A 20,030-nucleotide genomic window follows, 5' to 3' on the forward strand; every position below is an offset into this window, starting at 1 on the left:
CTCCAATGGCATGCTGAGCTTATCAGACACAGCCCCACTCCCACCCTCTTCCCCAGCCCCATCTGGGAGGCCACAGTGGCTCGGGTTCCTAGCATCTTTGCCTCCAATAAAGCTCAGCTCATCCACCAGTTGTTCTAAGTGAGGTCCGCCTACAAATCTGGGGTCCTCCTCGTAAATAACACCTTTTCAGAAAGCCACCTGTTTCATATCAGCTGCCCAGCAGGTTTTTGCCTCTGTCTGTTCCACAAATCCCTTGACCATGCTGGGCTCCCCAGTAAGAGCCGGCTTCTGCCCCAAACCCACCTCCAGTTCTTTCCCAGCTCTTGCACAGGGCAGAGATACATGGTCGGGCAGTGGGCCCAGACATGAGTACACCTTTTCTGGCCCTTTCTAACCGTCTCTCCAACAGCTCACCCTTCAGGGGTCTCCAGGAGTTTCCTTTCAGTAACTTCACAGTAATAATACCAGAATACTTAGCAGAAAATCACTTTGAATCAAGACAATACCTCTCTACTCACTCAAAGCAAGGGGCCGGTTGATCTCTCATAGTCACCAGCCACCAGCAGAGACTTCTTTCACCATTTTCCCTGTGATTCCTCATCACCTCATTCCTCCAGCAAACACTTCCCAAGCCCAGGTTACTCAGTAGTGTGAGGGCTGCCTCTCTGACAGACCCTTCCCTTTAGAAACTTGCTTTGTATTGGATCTGATCTATTGTTCTCCTTACACACGCCATCTCTTTCATTGTTATAATTCTCCAACCTACCAGTTCTTCACCTCCTTCAAAACTAGCACAAAGGCTGTTTCAATGTTTGGTCTAATTTACTCAAGTATCCCTTTAAATTCATGCGCTCCATTACATTTGCTGGTTTATCACTTTGTAAATGTCTTCCTCAGTTGGTTTTAGGGTATATTGTTGCCTGAAAAGTGTTTTTCCCCAATTGTGGTAAAATATACATAACATAAAATTTGCCATTTTCATAATTTTTTCTTGAAGTATAGTTGATTTACAATATTCTGTTTCAGGTGTACGGCAAAGTGATTCAGTGATATATATATATATATATGTATACACACACACACATATACATATATATTCTTTCCTTGTTTTCCATTATAGGTTATTACAAGATATTGAATATAGTTCCCTGTGCTATACAGTAGGTCCTCACTTATCTATTTTATATATGGTAATGTGTATCTGTTAATCCCATACTCCTAACTTATCCCCCCCTTCCCCTTTGGTAACCATGTTTGTTTTCTATGTCTATGAGTCTGTTTGTTTTGTAAATAAGTTCATTTGTACTATTTTTTAGATTCCACATATATGCAATATCATATAATATTTGTCTTTGTCTGACTTACTCCACTTAGTATGATAATCTCTAGGTTCATCCATTCTGCTGCAAATGGCATTATTTCACTCTTTTTATGGCTGAGTAATATTCCATTGTATTGTGTGTGTGTGTGTGTGTGTGTGTATATATATATATACATATATATATATATATATATATATATATATATATATATATATATCACATCTTCTTTATCCATTCATCTGTCAATGGACACTTAGGTTGCTTCCATGTCTTGGCTATTGTAAATAGTACTGCTATGAACACTGGGGTGCATGTATCTTTTCAAATTAGAGTTTTCATCTTCTCTGGATATATGCCCAGAAGTGGGATTGCTGGATCATATGGTAACTCTATTTTTATAGTTTTTTAAGGAATGTGCATACTGTTTTCCATAGTGGCTACATCCCCACCAGCAGTGTAGGAGGGTCCTCTTTTCTCCACACCCTTTCCAGAATTTATTATTTGTAGACATTTTGATGATAGCCATTCTGACCAGTGTTAGGTGATGCCTCATTGTAGCATTTTCATAATTTTTAAGTGTACAGTTCAGTGGAATTATGTACATTCACATTGTTGTGCAAATATCACCACCATCCACCTCCAGCACTTTTTCTTTATCCCAAATCCAAACATGTACCAGAAAGTAGAGACATGTTTAATTTACTTTTTATTCCTAGTTCTGCACAAAGTATGTGTTCCAAAAATACTCTTGGCTAATTGGAGATAATATAAAAGAGGAGGTTTAATATATAAGGCACCAAATGGGCACCAATAGCCTACCAAATCACCTCTTCTAAAATTAATTCTTATTAAAACAAGAGGGGGAATGAAAACCCAAGAAAAGGGAGAAAACATATAAACTTATTCTAGCTGGGGCCCAACAACAGGCTATGACCTGGCCTCAGCCAGAGGGGCTAGAAGTCCAAAATCCCTGAAGAAGATGAGAATGAGAAGGAAAAGATCCTTGTCATCTCTTCTGAGAGAACACAAGACCCTTGTGGAATCCCAAGTCAGACCAAAAAGTTAATTGACAGTGTAGGGGCAGAAAGCTTTTCCCTTCTTCCCTTCTAGGTTCTTTGACTGGTCTAATATTTAAATTGACATAAAACAGATGAACAGGAGAAAAACAATTTTCCTATGTATGGGAGCCCCAAAGATATGAGACCCAAAGACAGTCAGGCAGTTGAGGCTTCCATGCCATCCTGAGCTAAGGAGAAGCAGGTGGGGGTCAGGGGCTTCAAAGGGAAGACAAATCACAGGAAGATGAGAGGGGCAGATGTTCAGTAAACAAATGTTTGCCGTGCCATGCAGATAAGTCTTCCTGATATAAAAAGTTATCTTTGGTATTAGCTGTCTTCCTGGTACATGCCCTCTATTTAAATTCTTTTAGTCAGGTAAGGGAAGGTAAACAGCTTTTTCTGAGACTGCTGGGTCTTGATTGTCTTCAGTTCAAAATAAGGGGCTTCCCTGGTGGCGCAGTGGTTGAGAATCTGCCTGCTAATGCAGGGGACACGGGTTCGAGACCTGGTCTCGGAAGATCCCACATGCCACGGAGCAACTGGGCCCGTGAGCCACAACTACTGAGCCTGCGCGTCTGGAGCCTGTGCTCCGCAACAGGAGAGGCCGCGACAGTGAAAGGCCCATGCACCGTGATGAAGAGTGGCCCCCGCTTGCCACAACTAGAGAAAGCCCTCGCACAGAAACAAAGACCCAACACAGCCAAAATTAAATAAATAAATTTATTTCTTTTTTAAAAAATAATAATTCTCATGCCAAAGTGGCATATTTTGGGGTGGCATATTCTGTTCCTCCTCAACAGGAAAAAAAAAGCACTTTGAGGAATGGACTGAGTCCACTACTACTGAGCAAGATCCCTTGAACAACTACAGCCGTGTTTCCCAAACTCATCACATAGATCACTCAGAGCATTTATTAAACAGACCAATTTAGTATTTCTGGGGTGGGGTATGGAAATCTGCATATTTAATAAGTGGCTGGAGTGATTTTTTTTTTAAATAAATTTTATTTATTAATTAATTTATTTTTGGCTGTGTTGGGTCTGTTGCTGTGTGCAGGCTTTCTCTAGTTGCGGCAAGCGGGGGCTACTCTTTCGTCGCGGTGCACGGGCTTCTCTTGCGGTGGCTTCTCTTGTTGCGGAGCATGGGCTCTAGGCGCGTGGGCTTCAGTAGTTGCAGCACGCAGACTCAGTAGTTGTGGCGCATGGGCTTAGTTGCTCTGCGGCATGTGGGATCTTCCTGGCCCAGGGCTCGAACCCATGACTCCTGCATTGGCAAGCCGATTCTTAACCGCTGTGCCACCAGGGAAGCCCGGGAGTGATTCTTATGAAAGGTAAATTTGGGAAAGAATAAACTAGAGTGTTCCATCAGCAAAGGGGGTCCAACCTAGCTGCCTGGGGCTGTGTAGGTTTACCCAGCCAGACTTACTTCATGCTTCCGGAAGCTACTCAGACTACTTTCCCAAACTGTTGCAGGTCCAGTGGGCCCCAAGACTCCCGTGGGCCTGCTGCCCCTACAGACTTGGCTCTTCCTCCCCCGACATCCTCCAAGCAAGGTTCACGTGCTGCCTCTTACTTCTATCACTACTGCTGAAGACCTCAGCTGATCCCAAGTTCTGGCAGCGCTGTCCCTGTCCCCTGGCTTGGTTCCCCACAGTTGAGGGATGACAATGAGATGTAGTCCCAATTTAGAACAAAGAGTCAGGTATTCATTGGCCACATATTAATTAGGGAGTGACTATAGATGGCTGGTGACATCATATCCTACCTTTAGACCCAGCTGGGTCATTGTATGGAAATAAGTCGGGAAGCTTATATCTACCAAATCCAAGGTCAGTTTTTACAGACGGAGACACTGGATACCAGCTACACCGTCTGAGCTGAAATTTCACCTTGAGGCCCTTCTGATACAAGCCTGGGAGGCTCATTCACGTTCTGGTTGCTCCAGTGGGCCCCCCCCTACGTACAGTGCAACTGTAATATGACATCCTCCCCACTCTCAACAACTACCCCACGGTACAATGAGTCAGAGAGGGTTATGGCAAAACAGGCTAGAAACTCAGAAGTGTCTTCCTCTTAATAAAGCTGGTAAGGCTTGAATTAAAATGCAATTTCTGAAACAGCTCCTTGTTATCATCACTCCAGAAAGTTACATAAAGCAGTTTCCATGGAATATCAACAGGTGTTATGCAGCAGGGAAAGGTTCCATATTTCACAGGTTTGGGAAATACTGGGCTAAACAAATTGAAATAGGTTTCTTTACTGTTTTTTTTAATATTTATTTATTCATTTATTTATTTATTTGGCTGTACCGGGTCTTAGTTGCAGCACGCGGGATCTTCGTTGCAGCATGAGGGATTTTGAGTTGCAGTATGTGGACTTCTTAGTTGTGGAGTGTGGGGTTTTTTTTTTTTTTTTAAAGAACTTTTAATATTTCAAGGTAGATTCAGGAAACTCTAATAAGTGAATACAGTGCACTGTATTTCCTAAATTAAATGAATTTAACAATGAAACCTTAAGTAGCTTTCCAAAGGACACATTTTTGAGAAATGCTAAAGTAAAGGACATTGTTAGAAACAGACCCACAGATATAGAAATGGTTACTAAAGGGGAAAGGAGGTGGGAGGGATAAATTAGGAGTTTGGGAGTAACATATACACACTACTATATATAAAATAGATAAGCGACAAGGACCTACTGTATAGCAGAAGGAACTACACTCAATATTTTGTAATAAGCTATAGGGAAAATAATCTGAAAAAAATATATATGTATATGTATAACTGAATCACTGTGCTATACACCTGAAATTAACACAACTATACTCCAAGTAAAAATTTAGAAAAATAATTTTTTAAGAAAAAATAATAAAGGATACAGTTACCCAGAGCCAACTTGACCTATAAGAAATAAGCAGTTGGGACTTCCCTGGTGGTGCAGTGGTTAAGAATCCTTCTGCCAATGTAGGGAACATGGGTTTGAGCCCTGGTCCGGAAAGATCCCACATGCCGTGGAGCAACTAAGCCTGTGTGCCACAACTACTGAGCCTGCGCTCTAGAGCCCTCGAGCCACAAACTACTGAGCCCGTGCGCCACAACTGCTGAAGCCCGTGCACCTACAGCTCACGCTCCGCAACAAGAGAACCCACCACAATGAGAAGCCCACGCACTGCAACGAAGAGTAGCCCCCACTCGCCGCAACTGAAGCCCGCGCACATCAGTGAAGACCCAACACAGCCAAAGAATAAATAAATTAATTTTAAAAAAAGAAATAAGCAGTTGCTACTTTGCTTGATCTCAGGTGAATCTCTCCTCCCTTTGAGGTATTGGTCTGTGTAACCACAAAAATCACTTCTAGTGTTAAGCGGTAGAGCATAGAGATTAAGTAAGCAGCCTGTCTGGAGTTTTACCTGGGATCCCCCACTTACTAACCTGAGACATGTTATCTAACTTCTCTGTGCCTCAAGTTTCCCTAGTTGTAAAATGGGTGATATCGGTACCTCCTTTTGAAGGTATTGGTGAGGCTTAGATAAAGGTACACATTGAGCTGCTTTGTTAAACAATAGAGGCAGTGTCTCCTAAAGAGGGTGGGTCCTCCGACTCACTTCTTGGCTCCATTTTCCAGCAGGTAAACTAGTGGTCACTTTAGAGGGTATGGCACACGTGGCATTAGGAGTACAGGAGAATTGAGGGGCGAATGAACGGATAAGAATAAACTGAAGAGAGATGTTATGTTAAAACTCAGAGCAACTGGGAGGCAATATGGAGGAACAGGCCAGGGTGATGGGCCCAGGATGAATGGGAGGGTTCACTAAAATGTAGGGGGAAAGGAAAATTTAAAATTTTTAATTATTAAATTAAATTAAATTAAAATGAAAAAATTAAAAAAATCAAATCACTTATCACTTATCTACAAAACAGAAATAGAGTTACAGACGTAGAAAACAAACTTAGGGTTACCAAGTGGTAAGGGGAGGGAGGAATAAATCGGGAGCTTGCGATTGACATATACATAGCACTATATATAAAATAGATAACTAATAAGGACTACTATATAGCACAGGAAACTCTACTCAATACTCTGTAGTGGCCTATATCGGAAAAAATTCTAAAAAAGAGTAGATATATGTATAACTGATTCACTTTGCTGTACACCTGAAACTAATACAACATTGTAAGTCAACCATACTCCAACAAAAATTTTTTTAAAAATCAAATCAACCTAGAAACAGGTTATATAGAATATGTACTTATGTAGGTCAATCAATGCATTATAAACACACAAAAAAAGAGAAGAAAGTGGAGGAGAAGAAAAAAAAGAGTCAAACCTCACAGTTTCTTTTAAGACAGTGTTAGCTGTAACCTATGATACCCTAGAATACCCCATCACTCCCTGACTCTCTGATCCTGGTTTGGACAATGTAGAAAAGTTAAATTTACTAAGGAGTCTCCAGAGGGAGGAGGGTCATGCAGAACTCTAGTAAATAAAGATGGGAATTGTTAAGATACTAATAACCAAGAGGGAGAATGAAAAGGTTCTTGCCAGTGAGTTCCAGTGCTAAACTGGGGCCTCTCAAATTAGGATTTCAGTCATCTCACTGGCATTTCATGACTGACATCTACTGCCACACAGCACTGTGGGTCACAGCAGGCAAAGGACTTCGTCAGAAACTCTTTAGAAAATGTTTGATTATGAATGGAACTTTAGTAGCATCTAGTCCAACTTCAGTCATCTTCAGATAAGAAACTAACTTCTTCCAGATCTCATTATGGCTAAGAATGAACTTACCAGGTCAGTTCTGGGAAAAGGAGATTGGTCTCTTTAAAACAACAAAGCAAAAAGTCAGCTCTAAAGAGGACATTTGTGAGGCAATCTGGGAAATGTGAACACTGCTCTTTGATGATATGAAGAAATAACTTAATTTTTTAGGTTGATGATGCATTGTAAGTAAGTTTTAAAAAATCATTAGCTTTTAGAGATGCATACTGAAATATCTACGAATTGCTTCAAAATAATCCAGTAGGTGTAGAGGGCAAGTGCTCAGTACAAATGGAGTTAGATTTGCCATGAGTTGCTAATTGTTGAAGTTGAGTGGTAGGTAAGTGGGGTTCATTACACTGTTCTACTTTTGTATACGTTTGGAATTTTCCATTAAAAACTTCACAAAGCAGAGATATCTCATTGCACAGAGGGGCCATCTAATATAAATCTGTAAATATAATAGGCATTTTATTCATTCATTCACTCATTTAAAAAAATATATATAATTATGGTAAAATTCCTATAACATAAAATTCACCATTTCAACCATTTCAAGTTCAGGGGCATTTTGTACATTCATAATGTTGTGCAACCAGGACCACTATTCACTTCCAGAGTATTTTTTATTATTCCAAAAGGAAAGCCCATACCCAACTAAGCAGTCACTCCCCTTTCCCTCTTCCTCCTAGCCCCTGGCTGCCACTAATCTGCTTTCAGTCTCTGCAGATTTGCCTATTCTGGATATTTCAAATAAATTCAACATATTTTTTCATTTAAATTTTATTTATTTATTTTTCTCACTAAAACATTCAACAGGGTTAAAATTCAAAAGGTACAAAAGGGTTTGCAGCAAAAAGTTTCCCTTCCACCTTTCTTCCCTCAGCACACAGTTGCCTTTTCAGAGGCATTCAGTTTCTTATACATCCTTCTAGAGAGTGAAACTTCCTTTCCCCCTTCTCTACCCAAATGACAGTATTCTATACATGCTGATTTGCAGTTGGCCTTTTTTTTTTGTCCTATAACATAATAAAAAGATGTCCCTCCTTCTTTCTACAGCTGTATAGTATTCCACTATTTCAAACTGCTTCATACACTGTGGTAAGTGCTTTAGGGTTACAGATATGAATAAAATATGGTCCTTTTCTCAGGCAGCTCAGTCTAAAAAGTACTTTGTTTTCAGAAGTGGGGAAAGGCAAACTAAGGGTTGAGGTTCAAGGCTGATGATCATCTCAGCTATTTTTCACAGCCAGGCACTTGGAAGGGAAAGGACAGAATCAAACTCAAGGGTTCTGAGAAATCTTTGGGGATTAGCTAGGTGTGGCTGCAAAGGTGACAGCAAATTGCTGTCCCTCTTCCACCTTCCCCTGTAAGACATAATTGATCATCTCATTTGTTTCCTCTCTTACTTCTTTCCTGTAGGAAAAGAAAGGGATTCTCATTGGGGGAATTTAGAAAGTGCATAAAGAAGCAGAAATTATCCAGTTATTTGTAAGCATTTTTTTTTTTTTTTTGCGGTACGCCAGCCTCTCACTGCCGCGGCCTCTCCCTTTGCGGAGCACAGGCTCCGGACGCTCAGGCTCAGCAGCCATGGCTCACGGGCCTAGCCGCTCCGTGGCATGTGGGATCTTCCCGGACCAGGGCACGAACTCGCGTCCCCTGTATCGGCAGGTGGACTCTCAACCACTGTGCCACCAGGGAAGCCCTGTAAGCATTTTTTTTAATAGCTGCTTGAAGCTGCATTGCATTGATACACCGTAACTTAACTAAATTATCTTTCCATTCACTTTTGCATTTTAGATATCCAGGAACCAAAGCCACAACAGATGTTTGTTTTAAGGAAACAAAAGGACATCTAAGTGCATGCACTAAATGAGACAGGTAAGATATTTGGAATCAGATATGCATATTTGAAAATTATCTCTATGCAATTGATACTGTACTAATGAATAATCTTAGGGAGGATGCAGGGAGAGGAGAAGAACAGTAGCTGATAGTTCAGACTTCAGGGATTCCTACAATTACTGGATAGTAAAAATAAAGAACACCAGGACTTCCCTGGTGGCGCAGTGGTTAAGAATCTGCCTGCCAATGCAGGCAACATGTGTTCAATCCCTGGTCCGGGAAGATCCCACATGCTGCAGAGCAACTAAGCCCATGCGCCACAACTACTGAGCTTGTGCTCTGGAGCCCGCGAGCCACAACTACTGAAGCCTGCGCGCCTAGAGCCCGTGCTCTGCAACAAGAGAAGCCACCGCAATGAGAAGCATGCACTCTGCAACAGAGTAGCCCCCACTTTCTGCAACTAGAGAAAGCCCGTGATCAGCAGTAAAGACCCAACACAGCCAAAAAAGAAATGAAATTTTAAAAATAATTTTAAAAAAAGAACACTGCAGGGCTTCCCTGGTGGCGCAGTGGTTGGGAGTCCGCCTGCCGATGCAGGGGACACAGGTTTGTGCCCCGGTCCGGGAGGATCCCACATGCTGCGGAGCGGCTAGGCCCGTGAGCCATGGCCGCTGCGCCTGTGTGCCGGGAGCCTGTGCTCCACGGCAGGAGGGGCCACAGAAGTGAGAGGCCCGCATACTGCAAAAAAAATAAATAAATAAAAATAAAAAAATAAAGAACACTGCAAATTAAATAGAGGAAATTTTCACTTAAATAGAATGGAACCTCAGTACCCTCGACAGCTACAGAAGATCCCTGCCAAACATATGCAATGAATATTTGTTGAATTGAACTGAAGAGGCAGCCTGATCTGGGAAGTCCAATGGGGGATGCAAGAGGACTCATGCACAGAATACACTGATGCCTAAACACAGTCAGGGCCATATACCATAACTGAGGGTCAAAGGCTCCAGCACATAAGTGGCAGTGGAAGTCATAGGAATAAATACAATTCACATAAAAAGCATGGAGAATGAGAAGAGGACAAGGGTTGAGTGCTGGGCACACTGACCTCAGAGAGAGTAATGTCGTGGCAGCCAAGAGTTTTGAGCAAGACCTCCTCAATCTCAAACCAGAAACTCTTCCTGCCTGAGGAAAGGGGAAAACAGGGCTGTCAGGAGGGTCTGGGAACCTTTAGGAGAATCTACATCAGCAGAAGATTTGAGAGGGCCCAAGAGAAGGGGAAGCCTGTTTGGGGGCCTGAGAAGAGGTCCCTCTCCCCAAGGACCATAGTACCAGGGTTCTGACAAATGGACGGGACTCTTCTTTCCCTAACAATATAATCCCTGAAAATGGACCTAATAATTTGCCTCACACTACCAACAAGGCTAAATTGGACTCCACCGACTCATAAGTCTTTTTATGTCTTCAGCTCTGATGCTTGCTTCCCATAGAACTTGGTAAATGACAGCACTGTCATTCTTTCTACTGAAGAATCTATTTCAGGGACACACAGTGGACAGTCTATAGTTGTGTGTGCTATTATTACCGGTGGCACAGTGGGATCTTTTATAGCATTCAAATGTAAAGGAAAAGAGGAAACACAAAATGAAGTAGAGTGATATCTTGCTAGGTAAATCCCCTGAGATGAATTTTCTTTGTGATGAAGTCAGCTCTGTGGGCAAAAAAAAAAAAAAAAAATCGAACAAATGGCTACTTCATAAATCTTGCCATGCAGTGTTTGCATGGATCCTGTGGCTCAGAAACAGCATTTGACTAAGCTAATATGTGGGGTAAAAATATCTTTAGGTTTTGTTTGACTAAAAATGGCTGAAGATACACACATCTTATCCCTGGCAAAATTCAATTCAGTTTGGCAAATATTTATCAAGCACCAACTGTGTTCCAGGGATGCAAGGGCGGAGAGCCATAGTCCCTGGCCCCAAGTAGCACCCGGATACCCAGACACCAGGAAAGGGGCACCCTGAATCACTGATGGGAAGGAAGTAGCCAATTCAAAGGGAAGGTGTATTTCTCATTGTAAATGAATAAATGGTATCTGATTTAATGAGAAACCAGTATGGTAGCTTAGTTAAATAAGCTTGGTTAGCATAGCCAATCCTTGATAATGAGCAACTCTGATTTCTGGATTTTTCAGTTGAGGCCTGGGTGCCGGATCATGCCACAGCTGCAGGTAATTAAAATCATTCTGGGAGGGTAAAGGAAGCTTACCTGCTCCTTCCTACTGTTCCAATGCCCCACAGGGCACTAGGGCACAGTTCTTGTTTCTAAAGCTGGTGACTCCTGTCCCTTCTCTCTTAAGAATTCTGAACCAGGTGAGGGAAGAAGTGGTGGTCAAAGGCAGGAGGGAAAGGGAGGGAGTGGTGGTGGTGGAGAGAAAGTGGCAGACACACACACACACACACACACACACACACACACAGAGAAATGGATAGAGGCTGTTGGGAAGGCAGAGCCACTAAAGGTACCATTTTCTTACTTTGACACCATTTTCAAATAAATTTTACTAATTCTGGCACTGAGAGCCCCTAGCCAGTGGCTGGGTGGCTAGCCAGCCTTAACCTGACATTTTAAATGCAACAACTTACTATGGGGAATTTATTTTAAAATTCAAATAGATTTTAAGGAATTCCTGGAAGCAAAAAAATGACGGCTCTTGCTATTAAACTTTGACTCTGCTAAAGTCAGTCCCGCTCTGGACCAGTGCCTCAAAACCCTCTCTCTACTGTGGAAGAAAAAGAGAACAGATATGAGGGTGAGAGAGAACCAGATGTTTCTGCACAGCCATTATAAATATTACGATGGTCACCTTTCCAAGGGGTACATCAGGAAAGCAGATACTCAAAGTTAGATGTTTGGACACAGAGATTTTAATTATTAACTACTCCTTTAACATTATCTAGGCCAAAATCTTCTCATCTGTTCTCCATGGCCAGTTACCCTGGGGCTTCATGGAAGTTCTAGCCATATATTCAAGCAGGTTCAGAGCTGCTTTTTTTTTTTTTCCTCCCTCTCTCACATAATTTACATACCATAAAATTCAACTATTTTGAGTGTGCAATTCATGATTTTTAGCAAATTTATAGAGCAACCATCACCACAATCCAATTTTACAGTATTTCCATAACCCCCAAATTATCCTTCATGCTCATTTGTTGTCAATCCCTTTCCCACTCCAAACCTCAGGCAATCACTTATCTGTTTTCTGTCTCTATTTCAGCTTCTTTTCCGAACAAAAGTTTGGCCATAACCATCCATGAACTCTTACACCTCTACTTGAAAGCAAGGTGGCCCTCTGGGTAAGGATACAAATTGCATTCTTCAATTTTTACAACAGAATATAATTTTGTGCTGTGTGTCTGTAGTAGGCCATAGCCAGGCCTGCCTATGGAAAGTACCCAAGGGGACATAAATGGAAAATTATTAGGCCTTGCAGTATAGGTGTAGGGAAAGGGAGACTGCTCCAAATTCTGGCACACACAACAGGAATTTCAAGGCCTATGATGATGTCGCCCTCTCTTGAGTAGCAGAATGATTGCTTTAGATGGAGGCACGGTTGTTTCTGGGTGCTAAGCACTACACCCATAGTTTTTTATGCTTTGGACCTGTGGACATCTCACTTTCTGTGGGCTCTCAAGATACACCAGACTTCGGGTACACCTCCACTGGATACAAAAGAGGAAGGCATCAGGGAACCTGCTGCCTCATTTATATTGCTTGCACTGTTTCTCTGCTTCAGGAATAAGCCAAAGTAAAAGTAACTGTGAGCTGAGTCTCAGCTGTCACTTCAACCCTGACAGACTCCAAGTTCTGGTTCCAGCAGTGTCTAATATGAAAGCAAATGGATCTTGCTTCAATCAATGCCACAGAACATTTGCATTCTACTCTCTCACCACAGAGGGTAATCTTGACTAGCCTGTCATACAGGTTTTTCTCAAAACTCCAGCTCAAATATGTTGTTCTTCAGGTTCTTTGGGGTCCCTTCTATAGAAAGGAGAGAGTCAGTTCAAATCTCATTTCTCCTGCTTGCTTGTGTAACCTTGGATAAATTACCTGTCATCTCTAAGGTTTGTTTTAAAAAGAGATAATATCTACCTAGGTGTGTTATTGTGAGGAAAAAATGACGTAATATGAAGCATTGCCCAGTGCTTGGCATGTAGTAATGCTCAATAAATAGTAATAGTAGTAATGTCCACATTTTGACATGGCTGTTTTCACAGGACTATTGTGAAATGTTTGCATCAGAACCTCTCTCTACTATTCAAAACAGCCAAATCAAGAGCGTTCTACTTTGGTCTTGAAAACAGTGAGGAACGGGAGGGGGGAACTAACATTTGTTAATTCTTATGTTGTGGTGGTACAAATAATCATTATAATCTCATTTTAGAAGTTAGGAAACTGAACCTCTATCTTGGCTAAAATCACCTGGGTTGGCCTGCAGCTAAAGGCAATACCCTTCGCACCTGAAAGTGCTGAAGACTTCTGTAGAGATCTCAACAACCTGTGGGAGGGGGCCTGACTCCTACCTGCCATGGGGAAAAGAGAGTCAATCAATCCTCAAAAGCGTCTAACTGGAATATGCAGAAACCCGAAGAGAGACATGCATTTCCCCAAGTGAGCTGGGATCTCAACTCATAGTCCAAATATGACACGGAAGATATTACACAGGGGGTCCCTGAGGGGACTTGGGAGAGAGTAGTAGTAAAGAGCCCTGCGAGGTGGCCTGAAGGGAAATGCAGCATCTTCCGAGTCGAGTCTTTCTCTGAAGAGCATTCAACAGAAGAATGGCCAGTCTCCATCCTCTATACCCCAAAATCCAGATTACGCACAGGTCCTACTGCTGGCAATCCATATATTTTGTGTGTGGATATGTGTTATTGGAGATTCACCTCCTTCAGTAAATTTCTCCTGGTTAATTTCACTTTGAGCTGATACCTTCCTCAATCTGAAGCCTCTCTGTACTTAGGTATCCAGTCTGAATTACTTTTTCCTGCACTCCATTAGGTTACCATGCACAATTTTATATTATGCATATGCTACATCATAACTATCTTCTGCTTGACTCTTCAATTAGATCTTAAGTGTTCCACATTTTTTGAAATCTCTCCACTCCCCCCAACACTGAGCCTAGAAATATATTGGATATTGATAAATGCTGTGGAGTGAAAAAATGTCACAAATCCTAAGCGTCTTTAGATTAGGGTTTTTTCCTAGAATTTTATCTGAACAGAAACAAAACAGTAAATAAATAACTAAACTTGGTGTTTAGTTTACAAAAATGAGCAAACTAAAACAACATGCTGAAGAAAAAAAATAATTTTTTCTGCAGAGAAATAATGTGCTTTCAGCTCCTTTCTAGTAGTGGGGGTTTAGTCATAGGGAGGTTGTCAACCACACTTCTGAGAAGCTCTCAAGGCGTATGTGTCATATGCCTTGAGGGGACCATATGGAACCCACCATCAGATGCAAAGAGGGTGTCTGTGACTACATGGATGCACTGTTTTGCCAATGTTCCTGCTCCTTTTGGAGGATTCACCTTCATTCTGGCTCACTTTCTTAAATGTTTACCTTTATATTTGCCAAATGTTTGAATTGGTGTGTCAACTGTTCTGACCATCTGCTGGGAGAAAGCTCTGAGATTATGTCGCAGTTTTTGGAACCTCAAATCATATAGGTTTGGAGTTGAAGGAGAACTTAAAAATCAGCAAGTCTAACTCCTTCATTCATATGTTCACAGTGCTTCTCCACTGCCTCGTGTGTGACAGTCCCAGTGCTAGGTGTTGGTGAGGCAGGCTCCTGGCACTTATACTCTAGTAGGGAAGATGGACATGAAAACAGATAGACTCAATAAAGTGATGCAGATGCCATGATAAAGGGGTGTCCGGGGAACACGTGCTATGCATAGGAGGTGGGCTGAGTCTTTATCTAGGTAGAGTGTGTACTGAGAGGGGAGGAAGTGGGAAAAGATTAGTCAAATATAGAACTGGAGAGGAAGGTAGGGGCCAGATCAATACACATTTACTGAAAACCAATTATGTATCGCGTTGCCAGACTCTACGCTAATTGCTAAAGACGTGAAAGATACAGCCTTACTCTCAAGGAGTTTATAATTTAAGTACATGTAAACCAATTACAATACATTGTGAAAAATGCATTGACTACATATGTTAAAGATATAAAGGAAGAAATAATGAGTTCCACTTAGAGGTGGGGGGTGTATATGGACGACCACCTGAAGATGATATAATAGGCTAAGGTTTACCAGGTAGTCCAGACTGAGGAGAGTACTTCAAACAGAAGGAACAACATGTGTACAACACAGCATGAAGTATTCCAGAAACTTTAAGTCAACAGTTTGATATGGCTGTGCATTTGGTTCACTTAGGGGGAGTGGCAGGAGATGCGGTTGAACAGATAGTACAGAACTAAATCTTAACAGGCTGTATTCCATGCCAAGGAGCTTAGAGTGCATCCTAGGAACCACTGAAAAGTGGACAGATGAAGGGACGAATGGAATCAGTTTGTGTTTTAGAAAGAGCCTTCTCTGGGCTGGTTGGTAAATACACAAGAATCGGCTACACTATTATCATCAGTTCTTTTCTGTACATTTCAGGATAGTAATGGAGCACTCTACCAAGGGGGTGGAGGGTCTGGAGGGGAGCAGAGCTGCATACAGGGACCAGTTAGAGGCTATCACCATGGTCTGTATGAGAAGTGATGAGGGTCAGAACTAAGAGAGTGGTGGAAGAAAGGAAGAGTGAACAAACAGAAGAGACAGTCAGGAGCTGAAGTCCACAGGACTTGGGGAGGGACTGGGTAGGTAGGATGAGAGAGAGGGAGGAGTCCAGCATGACTGCCAGGTTTCCGATGTGGGTAACTGGGAAGAATCATTCTCCAAAAATAGAGATAGAGGCAGATGGACAGGTTCAGGAAGAAAGATGAACTCACATTTAGATATGTGCTGCAGATGCCTGTTGGACATCCAGATACAAATATCTAGCATGCAGGAGCTCAGATATGATGGATGGCTAGAGGTATCCATTGTTGAGTCATCAGCACAGAGCAGGAAGCTGAAGCCATAAAAAGACTGAGTCTGCATAGGCAACACAAGTAGAGTAGGGACAGGGCCATGAGCAGGGGAATGAGAAGTCAGCCAGGGACATAGAGAACAAACAGCAATCCAGGGCAGAAAAGAATCATGAGAAATTTGGAAACAAAGTGAGCAGAAGGTTTAGGGAGGGAGGAGATAAAAGTGTCACATGCTGCACAGATACTAAATAAACTGAAGATTTTAGACGGACAGTAGTTGAATTTTGCCCCGGGTCAACTGTGTCCTAGGGAACTTTGTCAGAGTGGTTTCAGTGGCGTGTCTGTGGGCAGAAACCTGACTGTGGTGAATAGAAAAGAGGGGGAGGTAGAATACTGCAGCTGTGGGCACTCTTTGTAAGACACTCCCCATGAGGGGAAAGGAGATCCGAGATATTCAGAGGTGGACACAGGATTGAGGGCAGGGTATCAGTTTTGTTTTGAGACTGGAGAAACTTGAGCAAGTTTACACAGTGTGGTGGGTGTGGGGGTGGGAGGAGCCATTAAAGAGGGAGAGTTGAAAACAGAGAAGAGAGAAGGAATAACTGCAGGGGCGATGTCCAGAAGAGCAGAGGGTGCACTGACCAGAGACACAGAGGCAAGAGACTGGAAGACAAGAGGTCAAGGGGGCAGAAAGAGGTCACACTGTAGGTGTGAGATTGGGAAATCAAGGGAACCGATGCTGAAGCTCCAATTTCATCTGCAAAATAAGGAAGTGAGAAAACTAAGGTCCAGGGAGGTGGTGACCTGCATGATAACCCACAGGGAGTAAGATTTTAATTAAAGTTTCTTGACTCCTTGCCTGGTGCTCTTTCTACTCCCTAGATTTTACTCATTTGTTTTGAAGATACCTGCATCACTTGAACATCTGTTTTTAAATGGGGCTTTTTGTACCTTTCTTCTGAAAGATTACTAGGCAAGGCCAGCTTCCAAAAGGGCAGAATAAGCTACCTGTCACCAAGGACAGTAAGCCTGCCAAAACCCAGGGGCCTGGGAGAAGACTCACCCTCTTAAAATGGGTAAGAGAGCAGAAGTTCACCCTCGGACAGGGATGCTGACTTACTTATGCCACTTTCCAGTGCTTAGAAAATGCGTCTAACACTCAAACTGTGGTTATCACTTCACTGAAAAGTATTCTGGAAAAGCCCCTGGAGGAGACAGTATGGTGTTATGGGGGAAGGAGTGGTTGAGAGTGATCTCTGGACAAGTCTCTTGGCCTCTCCACACATTTCCAAGGTCCCTTCTGAGGGTAACACACATATTTGAGGAAGAGGAGGATAGGACCAAGACACTAGAGTAGATGACTAGAGGGAGCCAACGGAGCATACAGAGAAAACAGTCACCAAGAAAGCAAAGGAAGGATAATAAAGATTAGAGCCATCATTTAGCCCTTGATGGGCCTGACAAATGGAAGAGAAATAGGCAGATATTTTGCAACTCGAGTCCAAATTAAGTCCACTTAGGAAAACATAGTTTGGGCTTCCCTGGTAGCGCAGTGGTTAAGAATCCGCCTGCCAATGCAGGAGACATGGGTTCGAGTCCTGGTCCGGGAAGATCCCACATGCCGCGGAACAACTAAGACCGTGCACCACAACTACTAAGCCTGCGCTCTAGAGCCCGCGAGCCACAACTACTGAGCCCATGTGCCACAACTACTGAAGCCTGCATGCCTAGAGCCTGTGCTCCCAACAAGAGAAGCCACCGCAATGAGAAGCCTGCACACCACAACAAAAAGTAGCCCCCACTCCCCGCAACCAGAGAAAAAGCCCGCGCACAGCAACAAAGACCCAACACAGCCAAAAAAAATAAAATTAATAAAATTAAATTACAAAAAACCCCACATAGTTTGTGCTCTTATTTATATAACATTAGGAAAAAGGTGAGAAAACACCTTCATATCATAATCACACATTTTAGAATTGGAAAAGACTTTAGTCCAACCTATTAAGACCAATTCATATAGTTTTTTTCACCCCCAAGATTGCTTATCTTTCCTTCTTCTGTGATTTCTTTAACAATATCAACTGGCTTCTATGGTAAATAGAAATACTCAGGTAGTAAACAAACTTGCAACGAGCACTGGCTTGCTTTCTGCGGTCTCCTGAAAAAAGGCCCTTACACAAAGACTCCTTACGTGGGAGGATGACACTGAGGTGGAGGACTACATTAAGGTTTTGTAATCTCTGATCAAAACAATTTCATGTAATTAAAGCCACAAGAGTACAGATGTGAATCTAAACCAATGCCTCATATAACTTGAAATTTTTTCTTCTTGGAGATTAAACATTTATGTAACATATAACAACTCTATTGTTAGAATTTACATAGCATCTTTCTTCACTTGAGCCTCAAGTGTTTTATATTTGCAATAATTAATTCTTACAATAACCTTATGAAGCAGAGAAGTAGCACGGATTATTACTCCCATTTTGCAGAAGATAAAATCAGGGCAGGGAAACATGCTGAGATTTGCCCGGATCAGAAAAAGTGAGTGGAAAGTTGTCACTTTTCAATTCTCTTTTAGGAACTTACTTATTGAGTTAATGTGCTTTGCTTGTGAAAGATGGTGTGTTTGTGAATGGAGTGGGATGGGTGGGGTGAAAAGGCGGAGATGGTTTGAATAACACAATATAAAGACAAAAGAACATTTGGGAGTCTGTAATTCCAACTCAAGCTATAGGCACAGAAGTTTAATTGTGCCACTGGGCACAGTCTAGGAAACTATAAACTCAGCAAATCTGCCTTGTCCCAGAAATGAGAGAGATATTCTTTTACTCCCTTATGTATGGATGTTAAAAATAAACAAAGTATTCAATTTTTACATTCCTGACAGGAGGGAAGAGTGAGGGACTCCACCATATAAGGAAATGGGCTGAGATGAAAACTGTGATGCCCACATTACCTGACCATGCTTTCCAAAGCAGCAGCCTGTTACCCTCTGTGCTCTTACTCTGCTTAATTACTCTTCATAGCACATACATATTCACTTTTTTTAATTGTCTGTCTCCTCCACTAGAATATAAGCTCCATGAGGGCAGGGCTTTTATTCATATTCATTGATGATTTCATGGTCTAGAACAGTACCTGGCATCTAAAAGATATTCTAAAAATTAATGAATTAATTTAATTCAAAATAAATGAAGAATGCCTGAAGGTTATAGTTCTAGCTCTGCCACTGATCAATTCTGTGACCTTGGAAAAGTGTCTTGGAGAAGTCTTTTTAAACTCTTGGAGCATTTGTTAAGAAAAAAAAAAGCATTCAACCAGATAATACCATTCAGTGCTTCAATATTGTGATTTTATGTATGTATGTAATGAACCATAATAGAAGGCAAAGTGTGATGAGTGATAAACTAGAGTACAGTGGATAACTGTCACATTTCCCGGCTGCCCAGCATCTTTCGAATAGCTTTCTTCTGTTCAGACAATTTACTACCTTATGAGTACTACCTCTCCAAGAAGGATACTAGAAGTTCACTTGCCCAGCTTTCCTTTTAGCTAGGGACAAGTCATTTGACTTGGGTCCCCCCTATGCAATACACCTTCAAGAGATTTTTTTTTTTAAGGTAAGCAATGTGAGGAAACAGGTACCTTGTGGAGTTCACTTTATGGTGGGGAGGCTGCAGGAGTTCCTGCCTTCTGGGGCTCCACATGAAGCATGGAATGGAAGAGTGTGGGTTGCGTAGCAGCAGCAATGTTGTTTAATGTGGCTCAAGATTTGTGGAGTAGGGAATGAAAAGGAGAAAACAGTGATTCACTGAAGAAAAAGCAAGGTCTTCTGAAGTATCAAAGACTTGGTCCAAATCCTGCTCTGCCACTTACTGGCTGTGCCTTTGAATAAATTATATAACCTCTTCGGCCTCAGTTTCATCATTTTTAAAATGGTCACTGTCTAAATTCACTCA

At 42.0% G+C, this 20,030-nt stretch overlaps 1 long non-coding RNA gene across 1 annotated transcript; it reads left to right on the forward strand.

Moving 5' to 3' along the window:
* The first annotated feature begins 6,965 nt into the window (after positions 1-6,965).
* LOC131752726 (uncharacterized) lies at positions 6,966-14,024 on the forward strand. The gene is made up of 3 exons (XR_010839845.1): positions 6,966-7,167; positions 8,935-9,015; positions 12,260-14,024. It is a non-coding gene; the product is annotated as an uncharacterized lncRNA (long non-coding RNA).
* The last annotated feature ends 6,006 nt before the right edge of the window (positions 14,025-20,030 follow it).

Source organism: Kogia breviceps, chromosome 3 (genome assembly GCF_026419965.1).
Source record: "Kogia breviceps isolate mKogBre1 chromosome 3, mKogBre1 haplotype 1, whole genome shotgun sequence".
NCBI lineage: Eukaryota > Metazoa > Chordata > Mammalia > Artiodactyla > Physeteridae > Kogia > Kogia breviceps.